This window comes from Notothenia rossii (assembly GCF_949606895.1).
Source record: "Notothenia rossii genome assembly, chromosome: 7".
Classification (NCBI taxonomy): Eukaryota; Metazoa; Chordata; class Actinopteri; order Perciformes; family Nototheniidae; genus Notothenia; species Notothenia rossii.
The window spans coordinates 34,749,545-34,775,210 of record NC_136905.1 but is presented as its reverse complement, the minus strand read 5'-3'; the positions used below and the strand labels follow the sequence as shown (position 1 = coordinate 34,775,210).

At 40.2% G+C, this 25,666-nt stretch overlaps 2 protein-coding genes across 3 annotated transcripts in view; one reads left to right on the top strand and one right to left on the bottom strand.

Annotated features, from left to right (window-relative positions):
- The window catches only part of LOC307012996 (uncharacterized protein), a 74,079-nt gene extending 56,101 nt beyond the window's left edge, over positions 1 to 17,978 (bottom strand). The window contains exon 1 of the mRNA XM_079640219.1: positions 17,311 to 17,978. The gene's annotated coding sequence lies outside the window, so the exon portion shown is untranslated. The remainder of the gene's footprint in view (positions 1 to 17,310) is intronic.
- The window catches only part of tgfb2 (transforming growth factor, beta 2), a 114,353-nt gene that overhangs the window by 14,969 nt on the left and 73,718 nt on the right, over positions 1 to 25,666 (top strand). The window lies entirely within an intron of this gene.

Sequence of the window (25,666 nt, the reverse complement as noted above, 5' to 3'; positions counted from 1 at the left end):
ACATTTCATCCCTGTGCGATCAAAACTCACTGTTCTGTATGGTACATTGTACCTTGGAAATCAATAGCGGGTGAACCTTACCCATTGGCGGTTTTAGGTATACAGCGACCTCTGGCGGTTCTAGTGTCAAAGAGCAACTTGCAGGGGGTTTTTTTTTCTACATTTATGCTTAAACTTGCTTGAAAATTCCAATTATAAAAGTGAATGCAGGATTTGATATGTTTTACGAGACATAAGGGCAGGAATTCAGAGGGAAAGGAGCAATTTTGAGCAGTTGTGTTGAGCGGTTGTGTTTTAGTGAGCTGGTATTTTTCTGTAGTTTTACATTGTATTTCACCATTTGTAATCATGGTGCAGTATTGTGTTTGTGCAGGTTGCACAAATACCAGCCTGTCAGGACATCAAGTCCACTATTTCCCTAACAGGAAAAGAAAGCTAGCTAGGTTTCGGTCCTGGGTTCGTTTTGTGCAGACAAAGAGACGGGACTTCAATGCTGCGTCTGTGACGAAATGTATATTGATATTCTAATGTAAATATGTGTAGCTCATCAACAGTCCTGCCAGTAACGTTACTATATTATCAATGCTACTTAAGTTATAGCCTGATATATGATAGCTAACTTTACAATGTTGTGACGTGACGTTAGCTAACATTCTGTAGCTAATGCCGATCACTCACCAAGATAGCTGCCCCTTCCCTGCTCTCTCTCTCTCCTCCGGTACAGCTCCGAAGGTAGTGTGGAGTTGCATTAGGTAACGTTTATCAGGAAACCGTATTACATCTCTCTCCCCCCCTTCGCTGCTCTCTCCCCCCCTAGCAGGCTCATAATTATAAGGTTGTGGTCCGTCATATGCATTCGAATAAATACAGTGGGGCAAAAAAGTATTTAGTCAGCCACCAATTGTGCAAGTTCTCCCACTTAAAAAGATGAGAGAGGCCTGTAATTTTCATCCTAGGTATACCTCAACTATGAGAGACAAAATGAGAAGAACGAAAATCATATTGTCTGATTTTTAAAGAATTTATTTGCAAATTATGGTGGAAAATAAGTATTTGGTCAATAACAAAAGTTCATATCAATACTTTGTTATATACCCTTTGCTGGCAATGGCAGAGGTCAAACGTTTTCTGTAAGTCTTCACAAGGTTTTCACACACTGTTGCTGGTATTTTGGCCCATTCCTCCATGCAGATCTCCTCTAGAGCAGTGATGTTTTGGGGCTGTCGCTGGGCAACACGGACTTTCAACTCCCTCCAAAGATTTTCTATGGGGTTGAGATCTGGAGACCGGCTAGGCCACTCCAGGACTTTGAAATGCCTTTTACGAAGCCACTCCTTCGTTGCCCGGGCGGTGTGTTTGGGATCATTGTCATGCTGAAAGACCCAGCCACGTTTCATCTTCAATGCCCTTGCTGATGGCAGGAGGTTGTCACTCAAAATCTCACGATACATGGCCCCATTAATTCTTTCCTTTACACGGATCAGTCGTCCTGGTCCCTTTGCAGAAAAAAAGCCCCAAGGCATGATGTTTCCACCCCCATGTTTCACAGTAGGTATGGTGTTCTTTGGATGCAACTCAGCATTCTTTCTCCTCCAAACACGTCGAGTTGAGTTTTTACCAAAAAGTTCTTTTTTGGTTTAATCTGACCATATGACATTCTCCCAATCCTCTTCTGGATCATCTAAATGCTCTCTAGCAAACTTCAGACGGGCCTGAACTAGTACTGGCTTAAGCAGGGGGACACGTATGGCACTGCAGGATTTGAGTCCTTGGCGGCGTAGTGTGTTACTGAGGGTAGCCTTTGTTACTTTGGTCCCAGCTCTCTGGAGGTCATTGACTAGGTCCCCCCGTGTGGTTCTGGGATTTTTGCTCAGCGTTCTTGTGATCATTTTGACCCCACGGGGTAAGATCTTGTGTGGAGCCCCAGATCGAGGGAGATTATCAGTGGTCTTGTATGTCTTCCATTTTCTAATAATTGCTCCCACAGTTGATTTCTTCACACCAAGCTGCTTACCTATTGCAGATTCAGTCTTCCCAGCCTGGTGCAGGTCTACAATTTTGTTTCTGGTGTCCTTTGACAGCTCTTTGGTCTTGGCCATAGTGGAGTTTGGAGTGTGACTGTTTGAGGTTGTGGACAGGTGTCTTTTATACTGATAACGAGTTCAAACAGGTGCCATTAATACAGTTAACAAGTGGAGGACAGAGGAGGCTCTTAAAGAAGAAGTTACAGGTCTGTGAGAGCCAGAAATCTTGTTTGTTTGTCGCTGGACAAATACTTATTTTCCACCATAATTTGCAAATAAATTCTTTAAAAATCAGACAATGTGATTTTCTGGATTCTTTTTTTCTCATTTTGTCTCTCATAGTTGAGGTATACCTAGGATGAAAATTACAGGCCTCTCTCATCTTTTTAAATGGGAGAACTTGCACAATTGGTGGCTGACTAAATACTTTTTCCCCCCACTGTATGTTCAACTTCTTCTGTGTCTTCTGTGTCGAAACTAGCATTGGGATCCATGTTTATTAATACGTTACACCGGCCGCTCTCCCCCTTGTTTCCCCTTTGTTACGTCACTCGCGGGAGGTCACGTGGGGAGGCTTTTTTTTTTTATGCGGAAGTAAAAATGTACAAAAACGACGCCATTCACCTGCAAACTACAATGTAGTGTATATTTATGTTTTTTTTTTTTTTAAATCTAGTGTATACATGATTTTCCTACACATTTATTCACAGGTGTCTTTAACCTGGAAGTTGCTCTTTAAGTATAAAGATCACTACTATTTAAATGTTCTATTACAAACTCATATTCCACATCCACTTATCGTTTTAAAGTTCTTTCAACCACTGTAAAATACATACATGTTTTGTTAACTAGTTCTCTTTTAGACCATTTGATATGGTTGTTCCCTGAGGTTTCCCGAAGCTACTTGATTGACCTTTATGATGTTTTGTCAAACAACTATTTTCTAAGTCAAGAGTTAATTGTGATGCTAAACCAATATAATACCCAAAAATCCTATCACTGACAAGCCCTTTGATCCATGTGTACTTCATGTTCGTAGTTTGTAGACGCGTCCATCTTTGACACTATAGCATGATAAATTGCTTAGGTCGCATTCACACCAGCCTTTTATTGTGCGGTTGAATCGAACCCTGGTGCGTTTACCCGCTTGGTGCGGTTCGTTTGGGTTTATGTGAACGCAGTCCGAGACCTCTGAAGTGTACTAAACAACCGGACTCTCCCTTAATGTCTGACCAATGGTTGAACAGCATTTCCATGCACATGACTTGTGTTTAAAGTTTATAGTCCGTGTGAACCATAGACTGTATATATAAATGGACGTAGTGTCCGTGACGTGACCCATAGGATTCTGCAGAGTTGCAGAGAAGCCCTTAGTAGGCGGAGTCAGCCACTAACGGCTTGACAGCGACGTCAGAGTCTAATCCCGCCTGCTCCAAATAAGGGCAAAGAGGCGGAGCCGAGGCGGGACCTGCTGTCTCCGAACTGGAAGTAAACAGAGCTAGCTCAGGCTAAGAAGCTAAGCTAACATGAAATACGTGCATACCAAGTTACTGCTAACAGTGTAGTTCCCCTATATAAACGTTACATTCATAATCAAATGAGACAATCTGCAAGAGAATTAGCTATGTTTTGTTATTCTTAATGATTGTCATTCACACGTTAAGAAAAGACGGACTCCACCGCCCGGCCCCGGACCTAACGGAGCCGCAGTGGGCTAGCTCCGGGACGCCGGCTGGAGCTAGCCCCCTGCATGCGGCTCCATTAGCCCCGGCGGCCACCACTGGGATAATTGGGTCCCCTATTAACATTTGCTCCCGTTTAGCATTATGGGCGTCATAGCCATAGACTATAAAAGTCTTACCCAAGGCTGAATCATAAACTAAAATGTATATAGTATAAAGGGTTACGTCCTTAGCTGGCTAATAAGTAACAAGCTAAGCTACCAAGCACACAAACACCTGCGAACAGGACATGTATAATATTATCATTTTAGACTTCTTGGAAGTTCTGTTAGTACATTCAAGCGCACAGCACAATATTTTAATTTTCTGGTATTTGTAACAATATTCCCCAAAAGGCACAATCACCACGAACACGGCTAAAGCTAAAGGGTCAAGTACAGTAACTACAACTAAATAACGTTGTAGCCTCTATGGTTGTAGCCTAGCAGAGTGGACAAGTTGCTGTTAGCTGACAGTGAGGCATGTACATGTCCATCAAAGTGACCACGCCCTAATTTATGCAAAAGCTTTAAGGCTTAATATTAATTAAACAGATGACTTGAGAAAAAATTCACCCCCCCAATCCATATTCATGAAGGTGGGATCTAACTATACAGAGAATATTTTTTTTTGAACCACGATGTAAACATGTTTAATTCTGCTCTAAAGTTGGGCATTTTAACATTGGGGTCTATGGAAATTGCTCGCTTCTGCAGACTGCTCCTACTGGCCTCTAGATGAACTGCAGTTTGAGGCACTTCCGCATTGGCGTCCCAGCTTCTCCTCAGAGTTTGCCGCTTGGTGTGAAAGCAAACCGAACCTTCTGAAAAATGAAACAATGTAACAAACTGTCGTCTGGTGCGCACCAGAAAACGGACTATTAGGTTTGAATGCGACCTTAGACAGTCCCAGAAGGTATAATTTCCAGAAGAATTGTAGTTTGCAGGTGAATGGTCAAATGTCCCTTCTACTAACTCTTCTGGACCAATAGTAGCACAGACAGTTCTGTCATTCCAACTGTAAACAAGAGGAAAGATTAATGATGTCGCATTTCAGGTCGAACAGTGAAGGAGGGACCTCTCTTCCTGCTACTGTAATAGTGGTCTGGATTAAAGTTTCGGTCAAATTTGTTTTCTTTTCAGACGCATGTCAAATGCACTGCTTTCTTTTGTAGTATCTTTAGTGCAGTGATGATGTATTTTTGTAGACCAACCCGGAAGTTAGCAACACAAGGTCTCCCTTGACAAAAAGCAATGGGATTTACCCAGTGGATTTTGGTATTTTGAAGAAAATAAGCTCTGTGGCGAACAAAGATTATGAAACATAACACGTTCAGCAGGATAATCTCCACATATTATTAACACTTTGTGATTTTGAATCTATAAATATATTTGGCAGAAAGAAAATTACCTACCGGACTTCTCTCGGTGTGATGGCGTGTATGGACATTCACAAGTGGGGTATTTTGTGACTTTTTAATAAGATTTTATCTCGTAGAACAAAACATGAAAATCTCTTCAGCTTGTCGTAACCACAGACCTCTTTTCAGGCTTCTGTTCACATATGTTCAAAAAACCACTTTCTCAGAATAAAGCAAAAATAAGAGTTTAAGAGGGAAAAAAACAAGCAAAATACAATTAATTTCAAAAATAAAACTATAAATTGCAAACAAATCATTTGTGTAATCATGTAAACTACAAGTCTTTTTTCTTTGTTTTAACATAGGTTTTTGTTTACAGTTCTTGTTTCTTCTGTCTCAATGATCAGACTTTTGATCTCGCTGCAGCTATCTTGTTTGCGTTCCTTCATTTTTAGTTTTAGATTCTGACACAAACATCCCAGGTGGGCGGGACTCTCAGGCTACTCAGTTTTTGAGTGACAGCCCACTACACCACAGATCGTACAGTGAAACTCATGCAGCAAACTCCGGAGTCCACGTTAGTGTTGGTGTCTCCTGGGGAGTTTTCATGAAAATATCGGACTTATCTTATGGATTGCTGTGCATTATACTTGTGTTGTGTAGTTTATACTTTATTCCCACTTTAATTATATTTAATACAATCATTTCCCAATTTGGGATTGATAAAGTGTACGTCGGTCTATCTATTTATTTTATAGATAAAAAACACATCAATGTATTTTCAAGCTAAAGGTTATACACAATATAAACTGTATACTGTTATTTTTTAAAGAAATGTCAAAAGCATACATGGCTATGTTTAGGACAAACAATTAAAGACTGCTTTAATTGAACAAATTCTATAATATAAAAGTGGCAGATTTGCTTTATTAAACAGAGCAGACCTAGGTTACATACCAACACAATTAGGAACATGCTCACATCTTACTATGTTGGTCTGAAGAACTGAAGTATTCATACACAATGGATAAAAACTGTGTTGTCTCATTCTATATCCTGTGAGAAAATGATATACATTTAGCATTAAGAATTCGACATACTATTCCTGAGGAAGATATGAATAATCAACAGATTTGAATGGAATGTAGAATGTAGACAAAAGAGTGATTATACAAATTACATTTATTGAAATTTGAACCAGAAGATGAAGTCTCAAAGAAAGTTTCAAATAAAAGGACATAAAACAAAAAGGTGGATAATACTAAAATCTATTAAATGTATGTGTAAGGACCGACCCAGTCTCACATCTAAATGTGTAATAACTACGCTGGTCCACAACTTGGGACGTAGTATTTCTACAAAAACGCCTCTGAAATTGTAGGATCCCTACGTTTTTTTTCACCATTCATTTCCAATGGCTGGCATATGTCACGTGATCTTCAAATTTCTCCCCGCAGAAAAAATAAAACATGGCCGACCTTCGTTTTATTCTCGGTGGAAAATGCCTATTGTAAGGTTAGTTTGGCCATTAAAATGCGTTTTGATGTCATTTGATGCGAGAAATATGAGTTGTTATTTCAGATTATGTGTGCAGTGGATGTACATGATCTTTAGTTTGCTAGTTATTACGAAGATTACTTCAGGAAAGTGGGTCCATACAACGTTTTCATGGTTACCAAGGTGGTTGCTAGGGACGCTGCTATCGATATTATATCTGTTATGTTGTGTAACTGTTTAATGGTGTTATCTTTATTGCTACCCCCTTCCCCGTCAATGTATAGTGTTGGTCCACAGCGCAAACGTATTAGTTTAACAAAATCCGCATCTAAAATTGTGGCATAGATACGTTATTCTCCCCTGTGCAATTCTCCAACCCAGTCTCACATCTCACATCACATCGTCATAAACAAATACCGGAAACAGACGTAGGCAAAATCCTCAGCTCGGTGATTGGATGGTTTAGCCGCAATGCACGTTGGGAAATGGTGTTTATGCCATGTGAAATAATACAATTAAAATAATACTTTATTCCGAGTGTGCTTGCTTTTCTCTTTGGAAGTCATCACATAACGGCATTGTAATACACGGTTCGGCTGCATTAAATATTACATATCTGCCGTAGATATTTATTTATAGAGCCCTGATCAGAAGACCTTTTGACAAACTGTAAGAAATGCCGCCAAAACTGTATACGTGACGTGGATCATAAATATATCATCAATTAAACAACATCTTACATTTCTTTTCACACAATACGTCTCCTCGCAGTATCAACACTAATTCGGCTGACTTTTATATTTGATCCAATTTGTAGATAGGCTGTATTTACACCATAACGGTGCACAGGACACAACAATTTTGTGTCCTGTGGCTCTCTGTTTGATTCTGTCCCGAACTCTGCTTCTGTGAACACCTCAATCCGTGACTCTGAACAATGTGGTCTGGAAAACCCTTTCAGTTTTACTCCTTTTACTATTGATGTTGTTCGTGAAGCCTTAACTAAGCTAGATCCTAAGGAACCGGCTGGCCCGGACAACGTAGAACCTTTCTTTTTAAAGATAGCTGCAGATTTTATTGCTCCATCTCTCACTTCTCTTTTTAACCTCTCCCTCAGCACAAACACAATTCCAAAAATATGGAAGTCAGCTTATGTCCCGCCTTTACTAAAAGGAGGGGAGGCCACCTTATTAAATAATTATAGGCCTCTCTCTAAATTGTCAGTTCTGGCTAAGGTTCTTGAACGCCTAGTGAGTGAACAGATAAAGGAGTTTTCATGTAAAAATGACATCCTGTCTAAACATCAGTCAGGCTTCAGAAAGCAACATAGCACCATCACTGCCACAATGAAAGTGTTGAATGATGTGGCGAGTATTTTAGATAATAAGCAGAGTTGTGCAGCTCTATTTATTGACCTGTCCAAAGCGTTTGATACTGTCGATCATCGCATCTTAAAGCAGAGGCTACTCAGTATTGGCATATCCAGCCATGCAGTGGGGTGGTTTGTGAACTACCTCTCTGAAAGGTCCCAATGTGTTCAGTTTGATGGGCTGTCTTCTGAGTGGTTAAACATTACTAATTGTGTACCACAAGGTCCTGTTTTAGGTCCGCTATTATTCTCCATCTATATCAATAGTTTAGGTGAAAATGTCGATGGAGCAACCTTACATTTTTATGCGGACGATACCGTGATGTACTGTGCAGGTCCCTCCATTAAGGAGGCTGTTGTTGAATTGCAAGCTGTTTTTAACATTATTCAGACTCAGCTCGCTGAGCTTAAGCTTCTTTTAAATGTTGATAAAACCAAGGTAATGCTCTTTTCAAAAGCTAAAAAGACACCAGAGCCTGTTTTAGATATTGTAACTACGCAAGGAATAAAACTTGAAGTGGTTACCTGTTACAAATACCTTGGTATCTGGCTTGATGATTGTCTCTCTTTTAAACTTCATGTCAATAACCTGCTTAAAAAACTGAGGGTTAGGCTAGGTTTCTTTTACAGGAACAAGTCCTGTTTCTCACTTGAGGCCAGGAAAAGGCTAGTCACTGTGACCTTTTTACCTATGGTGATCTGATCTATATGAATGCACCTGCCCATTACCTGATCAAGTTAGATGCCGCCTATCACAGTGCACTGAGATTTGTGACAAACTGTAAAGCATTAACCCATCAGTGTACCCTGTATGCAAGGGCAGGTTTGCCTTCATTAACTGTACGGAGGCTCAGTCACTGGTACATTTTAATATACAAAGCCATGTTAGGGAAACTTCCGTCCTACATCTGCTCCCTGATCTCACGGCGAATTGTAAGTGGCTACTGCCTGAGATCGAATGCTGTGGTTTTATTAAATGTGCCAACTGCTAGGACTGTCTTAGGGAAGATAGCTTTTAGATGCGCAGCTCCTCTGTCTTGAAACAGTCTGCAAAAGGAATGGAAGCTGAGAAATTTGGTTCCACTAAACATTTTTAAAGCAAGGATAGATGCGCTCCAATCGGAAACTGTTGGAACCTGTAAATGTTACTAGCTATGTAAACTGTAGTCGCTGTAAATATGCTGTATGATGTCCTTTTTGTTTTTCTTTTATGTTTATATGTATTCATGTGGAACCTACTTGCAGGTCACCCTTGAAAAAGATATCAATGATCTCAATGGGATTCACCTGCATAAATAAAGGTTTGAAATGAAATGAAATGACAGCTGATATAAAGGGACACCTGGTGGTTAAAGCACGTTATTGAATGTTATTATTTTTATTATTAGATATTAATAGGATCCCTATAAAGTATATTCATTACTCGTTATTCTCTAGTAATAGTTAATTAAAGACTGTATATAATGACTAATTTGCACATCCCTTTCAAGATTTCAAGATTTTCTAAGGTTTATTGACATATCATATACACAACTACGGTGTAGTTATGCAATGAATGAAAAACTTGGGTCGCAGGTTCCAAAACAGTGCATTACGAGACATCTATCAATATGTGTGTATACCTCCACCATTAAACTGTCATTCTGCACATTTCTTATACTATCTACATACATCTTATAAGAGTATAATACATATGTATAATATCAGTTAAAATAAGTGCTTCAACATAGTTAACATTGCTGGAGGTATACACACATATTGATAGATGTCTTGTAATGCACTGTTGAGGAACCTGCGACCAAAGTTTTTCATTCATTGCATAACTACACCGTAGTTGTGTATAATATGATATGTCAATAAACCTTAGAAAATCTTGAAATCTTGAAAGGGATGTGCAAAATAGTCATTATATACAGTCTTTAAGGTGAGACACGGCAGGCAAAAACATTGTTTTTCATGCACTGGTCAATTTTGAGATTTTGTGCTATTTTGATTACATAACATGTTTTCTCTCAGGGTTTTGGAAGGAAAACGTACAAAATACACATTTAAGTGTTTATTTTACGATAGTTTGTCTATTTGCGTCTGTAGATATCTCCTAAATTCACCAAAGGTTAGCATTCTAACGTAACATAAAGTACCGCGACCGCTGTTTGCACCATGTCATCAGAGATATCGTTGGAAAGCTCTGTTTCTCCTGCACAATCTCATTGGATCCAAACAGTGTTGGGACGTTAAAAACTAACGCGTTACTTTAAAGCAACTACTTTTTGCGGTAACTAATAGCGTTACTAGTTACCTATTCCCATTAAGTAAGACCGTTATAGTTACTGTGATTTAAATGGGTGCCTTACTGCGTTACATTATGTGATGGAACTGAACCGAATCTCCCTGCGGATGTAATTTACAGGCGAATACAGCGATGTCCTCTCACAGCACCATGGAAAAGTGAAAGTAACCAGAGACAGAGTTGGGCGGGTCTTGCCTTATGGGGAAAATACACACACAAACACTTGCTAATGCTACTGCTAACACACACACGGCAACGCTCACCACCAGCACACACACACACAATGGCAGATGCAAGTATCAGCGAGAGCAGCAGCGCATTTGCAACTTGGAAATATAACCACTATTTTCAATTTGTGGAGATAAAGGACGCAAAAAATATTACGGTAAAATGTAAACTGTGTGCAGGACAGAAAGCATTGTCCACATCGAAAAACTGCAATGCCAATCTCCTGAAGCACCTAACTAATGTACACAGGGCTATAGAGCTCCTGCGGATGATGTCACATATGCTGGTCACGTGACGAGAAACGAAGGGGGCAGCCATTTTGGCAGTAATCGCGTCAGTAAATTCATTGGCAGGCACTGGCAGACTGTCGAGGATGGTGGATAACTGCTGTGCACCAGGTTGCACAAATAGGCGTGGGAAGAAGAAAGGTGTATCTTATTATCGCATTCCAAAAGACGCGGAGAGGAGGGAAAAGTGGATCGCAGCGATTAAAAGAGCCAGGAGCCGTCTGAACAAGACTGAAAGATGGGACCCCCCGGCCGTTTGCTTTCGCTTATGCAGTGATCACTTCATATCAGGTGGGTGAAGGAATACAGTACAATGGTACAAAAAGTTTCTGGTCAGTTTAATTTTTACCGAAGTAGAATCTAGCACCCAGTTATTATAGCTAACGGACTCTGTGATGTCCCTTTTTAACTCAACAAGTGTGGCTCTGGTGCAGCCTAGCCAGTTAGCTTGTAGCAAGCTAGTGGTAAACAAACCCGTGTTGAAAATATTCCTTCTTATTTTTTTGGATGTAAGACTCCACAGTTGAATGTTGTTTACGAAGCCGGACTGACACCATTTGTAAGCCTCCAAGCTTTTGTAAGCTCTGAGGGAGTCTCCTGAGTACACTGATGGAAAGCTTACAAGATAGCTGTGGATGTCCGCGTAGCGCAAGTCGGGTACATCGTCTTCAGAGCAGGAGGTTATGCTCTTGAAAAGCACACCGGGTGCATTATATGGGTCGCTTATATTTAATCTTTCTAATTTTGTACTATAAAGCCGAATTTCACTTGAATTAAAATGAGATGTATACTCGCACGGTAGGAAAACGCTGGCGCCGGTCGTCATGTTTACTGCCAAAATGGTGGCTGATAACCAAAAGTCACGTGACCGCAGGAGCTCTATACAACTAGTCACCAAAGACCCCACCGTCTCAACCACCGGCAGTGACCCAGATGGAGCAACACCATCAAAACAGCCAAAAAACGATTTTTTTAAATCGCCACATGTCACCCAGAGTCAACTAAACAGATTGATTGCCAGGTATGTTGTTGAGGACATGCTGCCCATCGCAACGGTCGAGTCTGTTGCATGCCTTCAGAGAACTAGTCAGCAAAAAACAACAAAAAAACTTGTATTTTTATTGTTATTATTTTTAAAGTAAAGTAAGTTGTTACTTTTATAATTTAGTAACTAATAAAGTAACTAGTTACTTTGTTGAGAGCAGTAACTATAACTATTACTCGTTACTTTTTAAAAGTAACTTTCCCAACACTGGATCCAAATATGGTCATTTCCTTTGTATCAGCAACCAATCGTGAAAGTACAAAGGGGTCTTAAACCAAGAAACAAAATCTCATTGGCTGGTGTCAATTTCTGACAACGTGATTCATTCAGATGCGTCACGTGGTGTGCTAAAACACTTCCTGGTTAGCTTTCCGCTAGAAATTTAAATCTCAAAATGGCAAAAGAACGGTGAAAAAAACGTTCACAGAGAAGACGACAACAATTGTCACTTGCACGAAGCAAGGTTATACAAAAAAGAAATGACCCCGAAAATGAAATACCTTCAAGGAGTGCGTCGTTTTCTCAAAATGAGTTTTTTCTCCGACTCCGAGTTCGAAGTTTCCACTTCATTAGCACGTAGATACAAACCTTCCAGTTATATTCCTATTAGGGCTGTCAAACGATAAACATTTTTAATCAGATTAATCACAGTTTAAAAATGAATTAATCAGGATTATTGGACTATGTCCAAAATATTTCTTTATGTATATTGTTGTGGGAATGGAAAGATAAATGAAAGAAGGCGTATATATCCATTTAACATACAGTATGTATGTTTATTATAACATTTTTCTGTGTGTCAAAATGGAAGACAGCCCACACACCTATTGTGGTACTGACCGTTGAGCGGCCCAGACCAAGCAAGGAGGCAGAGGCGGAACGTCCAAAAATATAACCCGACGTGGGCATTTATTAAAATAATGTGCACAAAGTTCACAGCCTCTATCCTGCTGTTCTCCGTGAACACATCCTGCAGCCACAAAGATCTCACACCCACTCAAACACTCTCAAGACCCAGCACCTAAATACACACACAGACTAACAAGACACAGGTGAGGGGGGAGCAATTAGACACAGGTGACGGGGGAGGAGACAACACAGGGCACCAGGTGAACACAATTCGGTAATCAGCAGGAGGGAACACAGAGACGACCGGAAATAACAAGATGGGGGTGAACACTTATATAATTAATGCCATTTAATAAATAGCAGTAACGGCGTCTCGTCGTTACACCTATCAATCATCAAACCGTGGGGTCTTAATTCATTACGTGTTGATTTCTATCAACGGGGGAGTACTTCAGGAAAGTCGACGGGGGGGAGTGTGAACATTGTGATCAGCTGTTTTAGCGCAGTTCTTCAGTGAAGGGGGGGGGGGAGTCTCCCTCCGCAGCCGGTTGGCGTAGTTTTGGCACAATTCCGTTGTACAGACCGACGTTAACAGCAGCCCTGTCTGTGCAGACGGAGACCGCGACTGTCGTCCGGTGATTTAACCGCCTTCTGGAAAAGCTTCACAAGTACGTCGGTACGCAAATGCGCTTTGTGACACAAGTGACGGTACACATTTCAGATTACGCACATAACCCGCGTACCAGTTATGTGTAACCCTGTACTACAGCAAAAGTATTCTCCGTCGGGACTTCCTGCAACAACACCACGCCGTTATCTTGATTCTGATTGGCCAGAAGACATTATCAAAGATGTTCTATTGAGAAGACGATCACTCCGTGACAAAAGTTTTCAAAACTGTTTCTGGTCTTCGGTATTTCAGACAAGTGGCTACTGAAATCAATCTTACTAACTGCTGTCTGTGAAATTCTCGGTGCGAGTTGGCGGACTTTATTTTGCTTACTTTAACATCAATTTTCATGGTGGGGCTAAGCCATTTCTTGGTATGGGTGTAGCCTACCCCAGCCATACCCTGGCGCTGCCACTGGTGGGATGTATGGGGCGGGCCATTCTGCACATGCGTTAAATGTGTTAAATATTTTAACTAGGGCTGTCAAGTTAACGCGTTAATAACGCGTTAACGCAAACAAAAATTAACGCCACTAATTATTTTAACGCGATTAACTCATGTGTATTTTTTTTCCTCGGCGGCCCCGTAGTTTCAGAGCGCATCGAGTTTAAAAATGCTGACAGCCCCGCTCCTGCCGTCCGCTTGTGTGTGGGCTCAGAACAGTCTCATAATACACACATGCACACAGAAGGATTCACACTTGTATTTCATGATCCGCAAAAGGATTCAAACTTGTATTTCCGGATCCACACTTGTGTTTTTCAATGCACACACAAATGTGTTCCGTTTCATATACATGTAAATAAAATCCAAACACAGAACAAAGTTTTACATGTGTATTTTTGATCCACACATATTTGTTTTCCGTTTAAATCCCCTGAACCTGCAAACAAACCGCTTTCTGTGCATGGATCGCTGTGCATTCGTGTGTGGGTTTTTTGAGACTCCCCTGACGCTCACCCGATTCGTACTTGTAATTTCTCTCATCTATAGCCAATCAGATGTCTCCTCCAGTCTAAGACAATCACATGAGCGTGCCCCCACGAGGGTATGATTTATTGCGTTCATGACACTTCATATATGCATTTTGCGCAGTCCGGTCAGCTCGCTAAACAGAGGGCGGAGCATCAGGTGATCATGTAGAGCTGTGTGTCTCCGTCAGACTCAGCAGCTGATCTGATCTATCTCTCGCGTCCGGTTACACTTCAATCGCGTTTATGTCCATATCGATCAGATCCAGCTCTCCTGGTCGGCCTTTATAGAGAGCACCGATCAAACTATTTAGAGTGAATGCCGGCCGATAATGACCAGCGGGGCTCCCCCCGTTGACAGTTCACTGTCTAGCACTGGCTTCGTAGTGCACTGATCGATTAGGCTAAGCTAACCCGTAGCTGCACCCTCCACACTCACAACAACTTCATACAGACATAAATAAAGCAGCTGTATTCGCCATACAGGAAACACACATTTAAAACGTTTTTGTGTACACACAAGCATTCATCAATGGTTCGGAAAGTGGCGCTGTAACTTAATAATATAAAGGCTTGTATTTGCGTGCATTTCCTGTTCGGAAAGTGGCAATGTACCGAGAGTGGAGGTGTCCTGAGATTAAAAGCGGTTTGTGTTTGCAGGTTCAGAGGTTTTAAACGGAAAATAAATATATGTGGATCAAAAATACACATTTAAAACTTTTTTCTGTATTTGGATTTTAGTTACATGTATATGAAACGGAACACATTTGTGTGTGCATTGAAAAACACAAGTGTGCATCCGGAAATACAAGTGTGAATCCTTTTGCGGATCACGAAATACAAGTGTGAATCCTTCTGTGTGCATGTGTGTATTATGAGACTGTTCTGAGCCCATACTTGTGGCAGACCACACTTCCACGCTCACCGGCAGGCAGTGTGTATGTGTGGAGCGAGAGAGAGACTTCACGTGTATTGTTGTTGTTAGCATATGGTGCTAGCTAGCTGCGCTAACGGATATAAGGAGCTATTTAAATGAAAACAGAGGAGCGACATTTCGCCACAACTGCGCCGAGCACTTGACTTTATGCTGGTAGCCAGACAGTGAGACATTGTACGAAAAGTCAGCACACTCAGCACGGATACTGCGCGCAACATGATTGCAGTGTCCAGGCAGCTGCCGTTCGAGCATATGCCTTGAGTTGCATATAGCTCCAACGATCCATCATCACACACACACACACACACACACACACACACACACACACACACACACACACACACACACACACACACACACACACACACACACACACACACACACACACCCACACACCATTTGTATTGCATTATTGTATGAGAGAGGTTCCAGGTTGAATTGAGGTGAATGTTCAGAGGTTGTTGTGTTTAATATTCATGAGAATATTTGGCATTGTTCAAATGATAATAAACATTAGCATAAAGCATATTTGTCTACTCATATGTTGATAAGATTATTAAAAACTTGAAAATTATTCTTCTAAGGTACATTTAGAACAGATACAAAAATGTGCGATTAATTTGCGATTAATCGCGATTAACTATGGACAATCATGCGATTAATCGCAATTAAATATTTTAATCGACTGACAGCCCTAATTTTAACGCAATTAATTCAAAAAATTAATTACCGCCGTTAACGCAGTAAATTTGACAGAATTAATTCATATCAATATTATGAAGGCTTTTACGGAAGGGTTTGTTCATATATCATTCATAGCCTGAATTATATAACATTTTATACCTAAAAACATGGCGAACATTTATATTTTAGGGCTGTTGAAAGTATTTTCTGATTTATGGATTGATACAAAGCGACATCCAAAATCCCTTCTCTAAAAGCCTTAGATACTAATATGACTACAAAATGAAACAATCATTTTGAACCTGGCTTTATCCAAAGTTCAGATTTTGGTTCTTGAAATGTGTTAAAATATGCGCCTATTTAATGAGATAATGGCTCATTTGCATATTTAAACATGCTATTTCACAAAACTTGTAATACAAAAAACAATTGCCTTATTCTAAGTAATTAACTGGAGAAATGTCTAGCTGATATCTAAGTTAAAAAAAATACCCTATTCACCTGGGGTTTCTCGCCTTAATTAACTATTAGTAGAGAATAACGAATAATGAATATACTTTATAGGGATCCTATTAATATCTAATAATACAACTAATACAATTCAATAACGTACTTTAACCACCAGTTGTCCCTTTATATCAGCTGTGCACCGTTTTGGTGTAAATACAGCCTATCTACCAATTGGATCAAATAAAAAAGTCAGCCGAATTAGTGTTGATACTGCAAGGAGACGTATTGTGGGAAAAGAAATGTAGGATGTTGTTTAATTGATGATATATTTATGATCCACGTCACATATTCAATTTTGGCGGCATTTCTTACAGTTTGTCAAAAGGTCTTCTGATCAGGGCTCTATAAATATATATCTACGGCAGATATGTAATATTTAATGCAGCCGAACCGTGTATTACAATGCCGTTATGTGATGACTTTCAAAGAGAAAAGCAAGCACACTCGGAATAAAGTATTATTTTATTTTTAAAAAATGTTTTCGGATTTCACATCGCATAAACACCATTTCCCAACGTGCATTAACCTGTTAAGCCCCAAGGTCCCCGCCGGCGCCGACACACTGTGTCTCAGGGGATCTTAATATTTAAGAACCTATTAATGTGTTATACCAGATTAACGGAAATAATCTCAGCTAACTGACGATATAAACCATTTTTACCAAAACAAAACACAAGTCTCATAAGAAGCATCTAAATGACCCCTTAGCGAAAAATGCTAACGGACATTGGCACAGAACTCAAGATAAAAGTACCCTAATTACTTATCGTAGCTGCACATACAAGATCTCTATTTAGGTATATAGTATCATCACTGAGTGATCTGAACTTGCGACAGGGGAAGCAAAGACAGACATCACAACACGTACCTTTACGTAGCTTCTAGGGAGATCCTCTCACCGTAGCTCTTAATCTGATCAAAAGACGTGTTCAATGGCATTAAAACGAGAAAAAACGCGGCTGAATCGGTTAATCCATAGGTTGATAAAGTTCCTGGGAAATAATTGGAATTATTTATAATCCATAATTCCATTTTTATGTAAAAATTGCAGAGCAAAAGTTAGCTGCTAATGGTAGCCACCAGAGTGGCTGCTGCTTCCGGTCTTGGCTAAGCGGCAGTATAATACACACACATGACCAAATAAGGACTATGTGGGAGTTCCCCTCGATTCCATTGGCTCTGACGGTTAGAAAGAGATGTCACATGTCAAAATCCAGCAGGGGGAGCCAGAGATATGAAGAATCCATCCAAATTGCCCTAGAAGAGTGTTTTTTTGTTGCTAAATCTGTCTAAAAATGTCAAATATCACTTGTTTTGCATCAATCTTGATACAGGGTACTTATTATATGTTGTAATTTGGATTCCTAAAGCTTTTAGTCTACTAACCCATCATCCAAGGTTAGTTTTCACTATAAGTACAAAATATCTTTTGGACAGACACTATCATTTACAGTTTTTTACCATGTTCAATCTGAATTTTCTTTAAAATAAAAAACATCTATATTGAATCTGACTTTTCTACATCCAACATCGTTACTTTGAGAAAAAAGATTATTAATTCAACCCTTTTAGAAGGGAAGATATGGTCATTTGTTCTGGGAATCTCATTTTCGAGCCTGAAACCTGAAAAACAGGCTCGGGGTTTAAACTAAACCATCCAACCACCGAGCTGAGGATCTTGCCTACGTCTGTTTCCGGTATTTGTTTATGACGATGTGATGTGAGATGTGAGACTGGGTTGGACAATTGCACAGGGGAAAATAACGTATCCATGCCACAATTTTAGATGCAGATTTTGTTAAACTAATACGTTTGCGCTGTGGACCAACACTATAAATTGACGGGGAAGGGGGTAGCAATAAAGATAACACCATTAAACAGTTTCACACAGAACATAAATAATATCGATAGCAGCGTCCCTAGCAACCACCTTGGTAACAATGAAAACGTTGTATGGACATAATTTCCTGAAGTAATCTTCGTATTAACTAGCAAACTAAAGATCATGTACATCCACTGCACACATAATCGGAAATAACAACTCATATTTCTCGCATCAAATGACATTTAAAAAAAAAACGTTTTATGTATTTGTTAAAGATTGTGAGGAATGACATACAAATGAAAGATGTGGGGTTCATGTGTTAAAATGAAAGTATAGGAATTGACACGTGGTTCTGTTAGCTTTCCTTGCTAACATGTGTGTGTGTGTTGTGACATGTAGAGCCCGGTGTGCATGTTGTTCAGCATGATAGATGGTGTTTAGACACAGTGAAACTACTGGCTAATCTCCCCTGCACCTCTCTAAATAAACCCAGTCGTGTGGCGGCTGTTTGTGTAGGGAGGCTTGTAAAAACACCAAATCCATGTTTGTTAGACTATCCAATAATCCCTGAAATACTGCACATCAAATATTGTAGATTCTGAAATGTAAAGTTTAGTCTTTAATAATGATTATAATGCAATCAATTATTTATTTTTAATTCTTTTTTTTTTATACATATAATTGTAACGCAATACATGATTGTCACTAAAAGCCTTATCTCTACATTATAAAAAATAATTGATTAATTCATTTGAATACAAATTCAAGTTAGTAGCTGTTAAAGGCATAAAAAGACAGAAATGTACAACCCTTTCTGTAATAGAAATGTTTCTTGTGCCCGTAAAGTGTCCAAACCAGGCTTTTCTGGATAAGCGCATTTTTAAAACGTAGTCATTGTCCATGCCGGTTTCAGATTATTTGTCACAGTTGCTTCGATCAGATCGGTCTCCTCCATTTTGTAGATTATTTACAACTTTTGAATCCACATAAACACATCGGTAAAATCCGGTTTACTTTGAGCATATGTTTTAAACAGTTTAATCCAAGGGCGCCAGAAGCGGGGGGGCCAGGGGGCCATTGGCCCCCCCACTTTTCAGCCCTGCCCCACATTTTCGCAGCAGCAGATGCCGCGGAAAACTGTACAAATCCCGTTTCAATAATTCTCCTCTACTCTAAAGTCGCATCTAAAACGCGATCTGATCTAGCTGTGTATATTTTGTTATTTTTGATTGTTATTATATTCAATCTCACTAGCTACAGGCATGTTTGAAGCTTGTAAAGGGAAGATGACAGCTCTCACTCGCCACTCTGCTGTTCCTCGGCGCCGCTACCCCTCCCTCCCGCTGAAATTATGAATGTAAGGCATAGTAATCATAGATAACACGGCAGGGTCCGTTACAGTTTGTTTTCATCTGATTTCAAATAAACAAAGTCTTGGCTTTCAGAATATTAAACTTGTTTCGGCAAATTCAGATGATAAATACAGGTTTGAAGCTTGTAACGGCATAATTATAAGCGGAGAACGGAGTAATTTAACGTCACAACAAGCATAACAACAGCCGGTGTTTCCCGTGAGTGCAGTAATCCAAACGAAAATATCTTCCCTCCGTAGTATTTTGATCATTAGCTCCGCTAATAATCAATCAGATCGATGGATTCCAGAGAAGAGAAAACTTTAAAGGCCTTTTTCTCAAAATGATGACTCTGTAACAGTCATTATATAATGTGACATATTTTGCTTAATATTTGGAGTACAAAAACAATCCTTATATCATTAGAAAGCTAGGAATCAAAATGTGTCTTCGGGTCAATGCGACTGATTTCGATGCAGCCGGTCACTTTGCATTAGGTAAAATAAAGCAGGCAGACATAACAGGAAGAATATGTACATTTTAACCCAATCAAATAGGACATTGTCACACCATTCAAATGTATCCATGTAAATTACAACCAATAAAAAAGCTTAGATTTGTTTATTTGTTACGTTGTTTACTTTATTTGTTACGTTGTTCTGTGTGTGTCAGCCGTTAACCTAGAGATACAAAGAATATATACACTTGCAAACATGTCAGAAGAACCAGCGCAGAAGTGAACTAAATACAGTCAATCTAAACTTAAATTTAACAACAGGAAGGTCACATCCCTGACATCCACATCTCCGGAGCCTGGACCTTCTTCAAACAGCGAAGCCAGATGAACCCAAAAGCAGCAGCTCTGCGGCCGCAGAAACTGTCAAAACCGCCGCCGCCCCCACCGCCGCCGTTGTTGAACCGAAACAGGCTGGTTCCGACTGCATGGAGGTTTGTTGTCGGGACATTGAGGCGGGTAAAGCTGTCCAGCTAACTATCGGAAAAAAGGAGACCGCTAGTAGATTATTTGGGCAAAGAGAATCGTACAAAAACAGAGAGTGGTTCATTCTTTGCAAAACCACTAAACCAGGGGTGTCAAACTCATTTTAGCTCAGGGGCCACATGGAGGAAAATCTATTCCCAAGTGGGCCGGAGCGGTAAAATCATAGCATAATAACAAAAAAATGACGACAACTTCAGATTGTTTTCTTTGTTTAAGTTTAGTGAACTTTAGTGCAATAACAGTACAAGCACATTTAGACTTGGCGTATCAACAAAAAGCCATACAACAACATTAAGTCATATACTGGGAATGAACAAAATACAAAAACTCTTCTCAAATAACTAATTTGTCATTTTAACATATTAATCCTGTACTAACTCACCAAATGATTGAGACAAATTGAGGTAGAAACTTTTCAAGAGGGTTGAGTTACTTACTTCCTGCCTTGTAGGCTACATTACTTATTGATAAATAAAAGCTGTGCAATGCATGAACAATTTCAACAAACCTAACTTATGAACTGAAGTTACTGTCATTATTACAGTAAATCACACACTGTTCACTTTCTTTCAATCTGCACAGAAGACAATCATTTTTTAGATAACTATATCAGGGTGCAGTGTCTTATGCAGCATTTTAAGTTGGGTTACCCACTGTTGTTTTTGCTCCTGAAACCTGGCATCTTTTAGCTTTCACAAGTGCATCAATATCAGGGGTCAAAGCCTGAGTGGCAGCCAATTTCAGGATGTCATTTAAGTGCTTGTGCGTGAGCCTTGAGCGCAGCTTTGTTTTATTGATGCTCATTACAGAGAAAACTTGCTCACAAATATACGTGGTTCCAAACATGCACAACACTTTTGCAGCAAGGGCTGTCAAGTTGGGGTAACCTGGCAAAAGATACTGATAAAATGTGTCTAAGCCAGCTGCAGCAAATTTCCCCTTCAAATCTGAGTCACACTGCAAGTCTATTATTTCAAGTTGAATGTTGACGGGCAGATCAGAGGCATTCGCGGTGAATGGCGAGCAGAAAACTTTGAAGTCTTTCTCCAGTTCACCAAAAATCTGAAAGCGTTGCTCAAACTCCCGCAATAGTCCTATTAGTTTATCTTTGAACCGCTTCATGTCTGCGACATGTTGGGTATCGCACACATTTTTCAGACAAGGAAAGTGCGCTGCATCACCTCCCGCGAGCTGCGTCTCCCACAATGACAGCTTCAACTTGAACGCACATACGCTGTCATAATACTGCGTTACAACTTTGTTGCGCCCCTGCAGCATTGTGTTCAAGTTATTCAAGTGCTCTGTAACATCCACCATGAACGCAAGATCCTGCATCCATTCTTTGGACTTAAATTCTAACACTGGTCTGCCTTTTTGTTTCATGAATTGTTCAATTTCCTCTCGTAAATCAAAGAAACGCCTCAGCACAATGCCTCGGCTTAACCATCTTACCTCGGTGTGGTAAGGCAGGCCGTAGTTGTGGTCTTTATCTCTGAGATGGTTGTCAAACTGACGGTGATTCAAGCCTCTTGATCGGATGAAATTAACAGTTTGGACGACCACCTTCATGACGTTATCCATCTTTAATGACTTGCAACACAATGCCTCCTGGTGCAAAATACAGTGAAAAGTCCAAAAATCACGTCCTCCATTTGCAGTCTGCACTTTTTCCCTGAATTTCGTCACAACACCTGCTTTTTTCCCGATCATTGAAGGCGCACCGTCTGTAGCCACGCTGACAGCGCGTGACCAGTCCACTCCGACTCTGTCCAGGGCACCCTCGAGTGTGTTGAAAATATCAGCCGGTGTCGTGGTATCCGTCATCGGCACCAACTCCACAAACTCCTCGGTTACGGTCAAAGTATCATCAACTCCGCGGATGAATATGGCCAGTTGCGCAACATCTGTAATGTCCGTGCTTTCATCAATTGCAACTGAAAACGCAATAAACGACTTAACTTTGCGCTTCAATTGGCTGTCCAAATCCTCCGAAAGATCAGAAATCCTGTGTGCAACTGTGTTTCTTGTCAGGCTGATATTTTCAAAAGCTTGACGCTTTTCAGGGCACACAATCTCTGCAGCTGTCAGCATGCATGTCTTCACAAATTCACCCTCGCTAAATGGTTTTGAAGCCACTGCAATTTCATTAGCAATAAGGTAGCTGGCTTTCACTGCAGCATCGCCGATTTCTCGGCTATGAGTAAACACAGACTGCTGTTTTTTCAGACCCGCCAGCAATTCCTTCACCTTTTCGCTTCTCTGTTTTCCTTTCAAGTTATCATATTTGTCGGCATGTTGAGTCTCATAGTGGCGACGAAGGTTATATTCTTTCAGCACTGAAACGTGCTGCGAACAAACCAAACACACGGGTTTCCCATTCACTTCCGTGAATAAATAGGAGGATGACCATTTTTCTTGGAAAACTCTGCACTCTGTGTCCACTTTTCTCTTTTTTGATAGCGACATTTTGGGGAGTGAGGAAGCCAAGCACGATAGACTGTAAACACAGGATTACTTCCTCAGCCCCGTTATACATAGTTTGCTCGCTTCACATAATTGCTATTGCGACACCCAGTGGACACATTTAGAACAGCAGTTTCTTTCATTGAAAAATTGCAGCTCTTTTTATTTTTTATACTTTCCAAAATCATCTCGCGGGCCGGATTAAACTTGTTCACGGGCCTGATCCGGCCCGCGGGCCGTACGTTTGACACCCCTGCACTAAACGATAGTGATAAATTCAATTGCGATGTTAACAACCTCATGATAACCTCATATTTGTTTTAACTTAGGATCATACCTGTGTTTAGTCTAGAAAAATATAAATGTGTGCATTTTATTATAAAGTTGTGTATATTTACAGACTGTTGCAAACACTAAGAAGCTTATAAACATCAGGTTTAAAACTAAAAGACCTTTACAAAAACACAATTAAAGGAGTTTTATTTGAGTTATTCATTTACATTTTTTGTCAAAGAGATGCTGATTTGAAACCGTTGTTAGGCCGTTACGGCATTTCCTGTTTCTGCCGGAGAGAGGGGAGTTTGTCCCAGAGCTTGCCGCTGTATTTACACCCTCCATCTGACAGGAGGGAGCCTCATGTGTCACTCCACGGAGTTCACTCCGTCACGGAGGGGGAGTGTGTAAGGGTAAGGTGTAGGGCGTGGTTTGGGATTGGGCCATACACACGCACTTTTTTTGCCCCCCCCCACTTCTAAAATGAATCTGGCGCGGCTGGTTTAATCCCTTTGTGAATTGTTTCCACTTGCGCCGTCCTTTAATTTCTTCATACAGCGGGAATCCAAATTAATTAATCCTGAGTCCAATAACCATCAAAGTCACTACAATAGTGCTCCTTAATTACACTTTCATCCTCCTTTAACAAAATACTTCACATTCATCCAGTTTGTGACGGTAGTTGTAGCATTTTTTAGACTTTCACACTTTAATTAACGCTGTTGCGCCCCTCCCCCCCTTTTGTGTGTGTGTGTGTGTGTGTGTGTGGGGGGGGGGGGCTCAACTTCCAACAGGAGTCATTTGGGGGGCTCTTGGGAAAAAAGGTTGGGAACCCCTGCATTATGCTATACCAGAAAACATGACTATACAGAAATGAAGAACTGTCAGTATTAGTAGAAAGTAAGAGTTCCGAAGTGTACTGAACGAATATAACGTTAAACGTAAAAAATTGAGAACGTGAAAAACTTTTTGGAAGTAATCTCAGGTGCTGCGTCGCAGCGTTCAGTGTAATTTGCTCACATTGGGTTCAATGCGTCATAGAGCGACCAAGTCATTTTATTGGATGAGAGGCATACTATGAGAGCTGGTCACAGGGATGCGTTCAAATGTAGTCAGTAGTTTGAGGAACTGTCCAAATGGTGAACGCAGATAAAGTTGAGCTCGAAAATCCTTCAGCATCATTGAAGTCTCCGGTTTGGGAACATTTTGTTTCCGCAGTTACGTACAAGGATTACGGACAAAGACAGGTGGACCGAACCAAAGCTGTTTTTCGTCATTATTCAACTAAAATTGATTACGCGGCTGGCAATACTTCAAACTTGCACACTCATTTGAAAAGGCATCACCCGAACGTGAATATCACCGGTATCAAACGAAAAATGACTGAAGTGCAAACCCAACTCCCAATAGCATTTAAGCTTCCACCACTCGCAAAAAGTTCAGTGCCATGTTAGCAAAGCGCTACCTGGCTGTATCTGACTGCTACCTCTGTCCCTAGCGAGAGGGTGTTCTCCGCAGTATGAGACATTGTTAGTGCCTGCAGATCTGCCCTTTCGGCAAGCAATGTGGACAAGTTAATTTTTCTTTAAAAAAACATGAAAATACAATGACAAGCAAGCAAGTCCTAATGTCAAACTAGTACAGTAGGCTACAGTTAAAGTAGCCTACAGATTATTTCCGTTCATCGAAATGCTGCACCTTAATGTTTTTTTATTATATTTTTTTATTTATTTGAGTGAATACATTATTCACAGTTTAATGATAATTAAAAACCCCCAAAATATATTTTATGTTTTGTGATCATTTTTTCTGCTGTACCGAAAACGTACCGAACCGTGACCTAAACACCGAGGTACGTACCGAATCGAAATGTTTGTGAACCGAAAGGCTTTCCCAAAGTGCAATTTTTGAATCTGCAACAGGGGAAATGTAAACATACAAAAACAATTGTGGATTATCTGAGCATATAATCTGACAGCAACTTTACCATTAAAGCAAATCAACATCAGGGAAACATCGTACATAAACTTTAATGTTCAATCCTTATTATTATAAATACAGTTCATCGAAATGCTGCACCTTAATGTTTTTTTATTATATTTTGTATTTATTTGAGTGAATACATTATTCACAGTTTAATGATAATTAAAAACCCCCAGAAAATATTTTATGTTTTGTGATCATTCTTTCTGCTGTACCGAAAACGTACCGAACCGTGACCTATAAACTGAGGTACGTACCGAACCGAAATGTTTGTGAACCAAAAGGCTTTCCCAAAGTGCAATTTTTGAATTTGCAACAGGGGAAATGT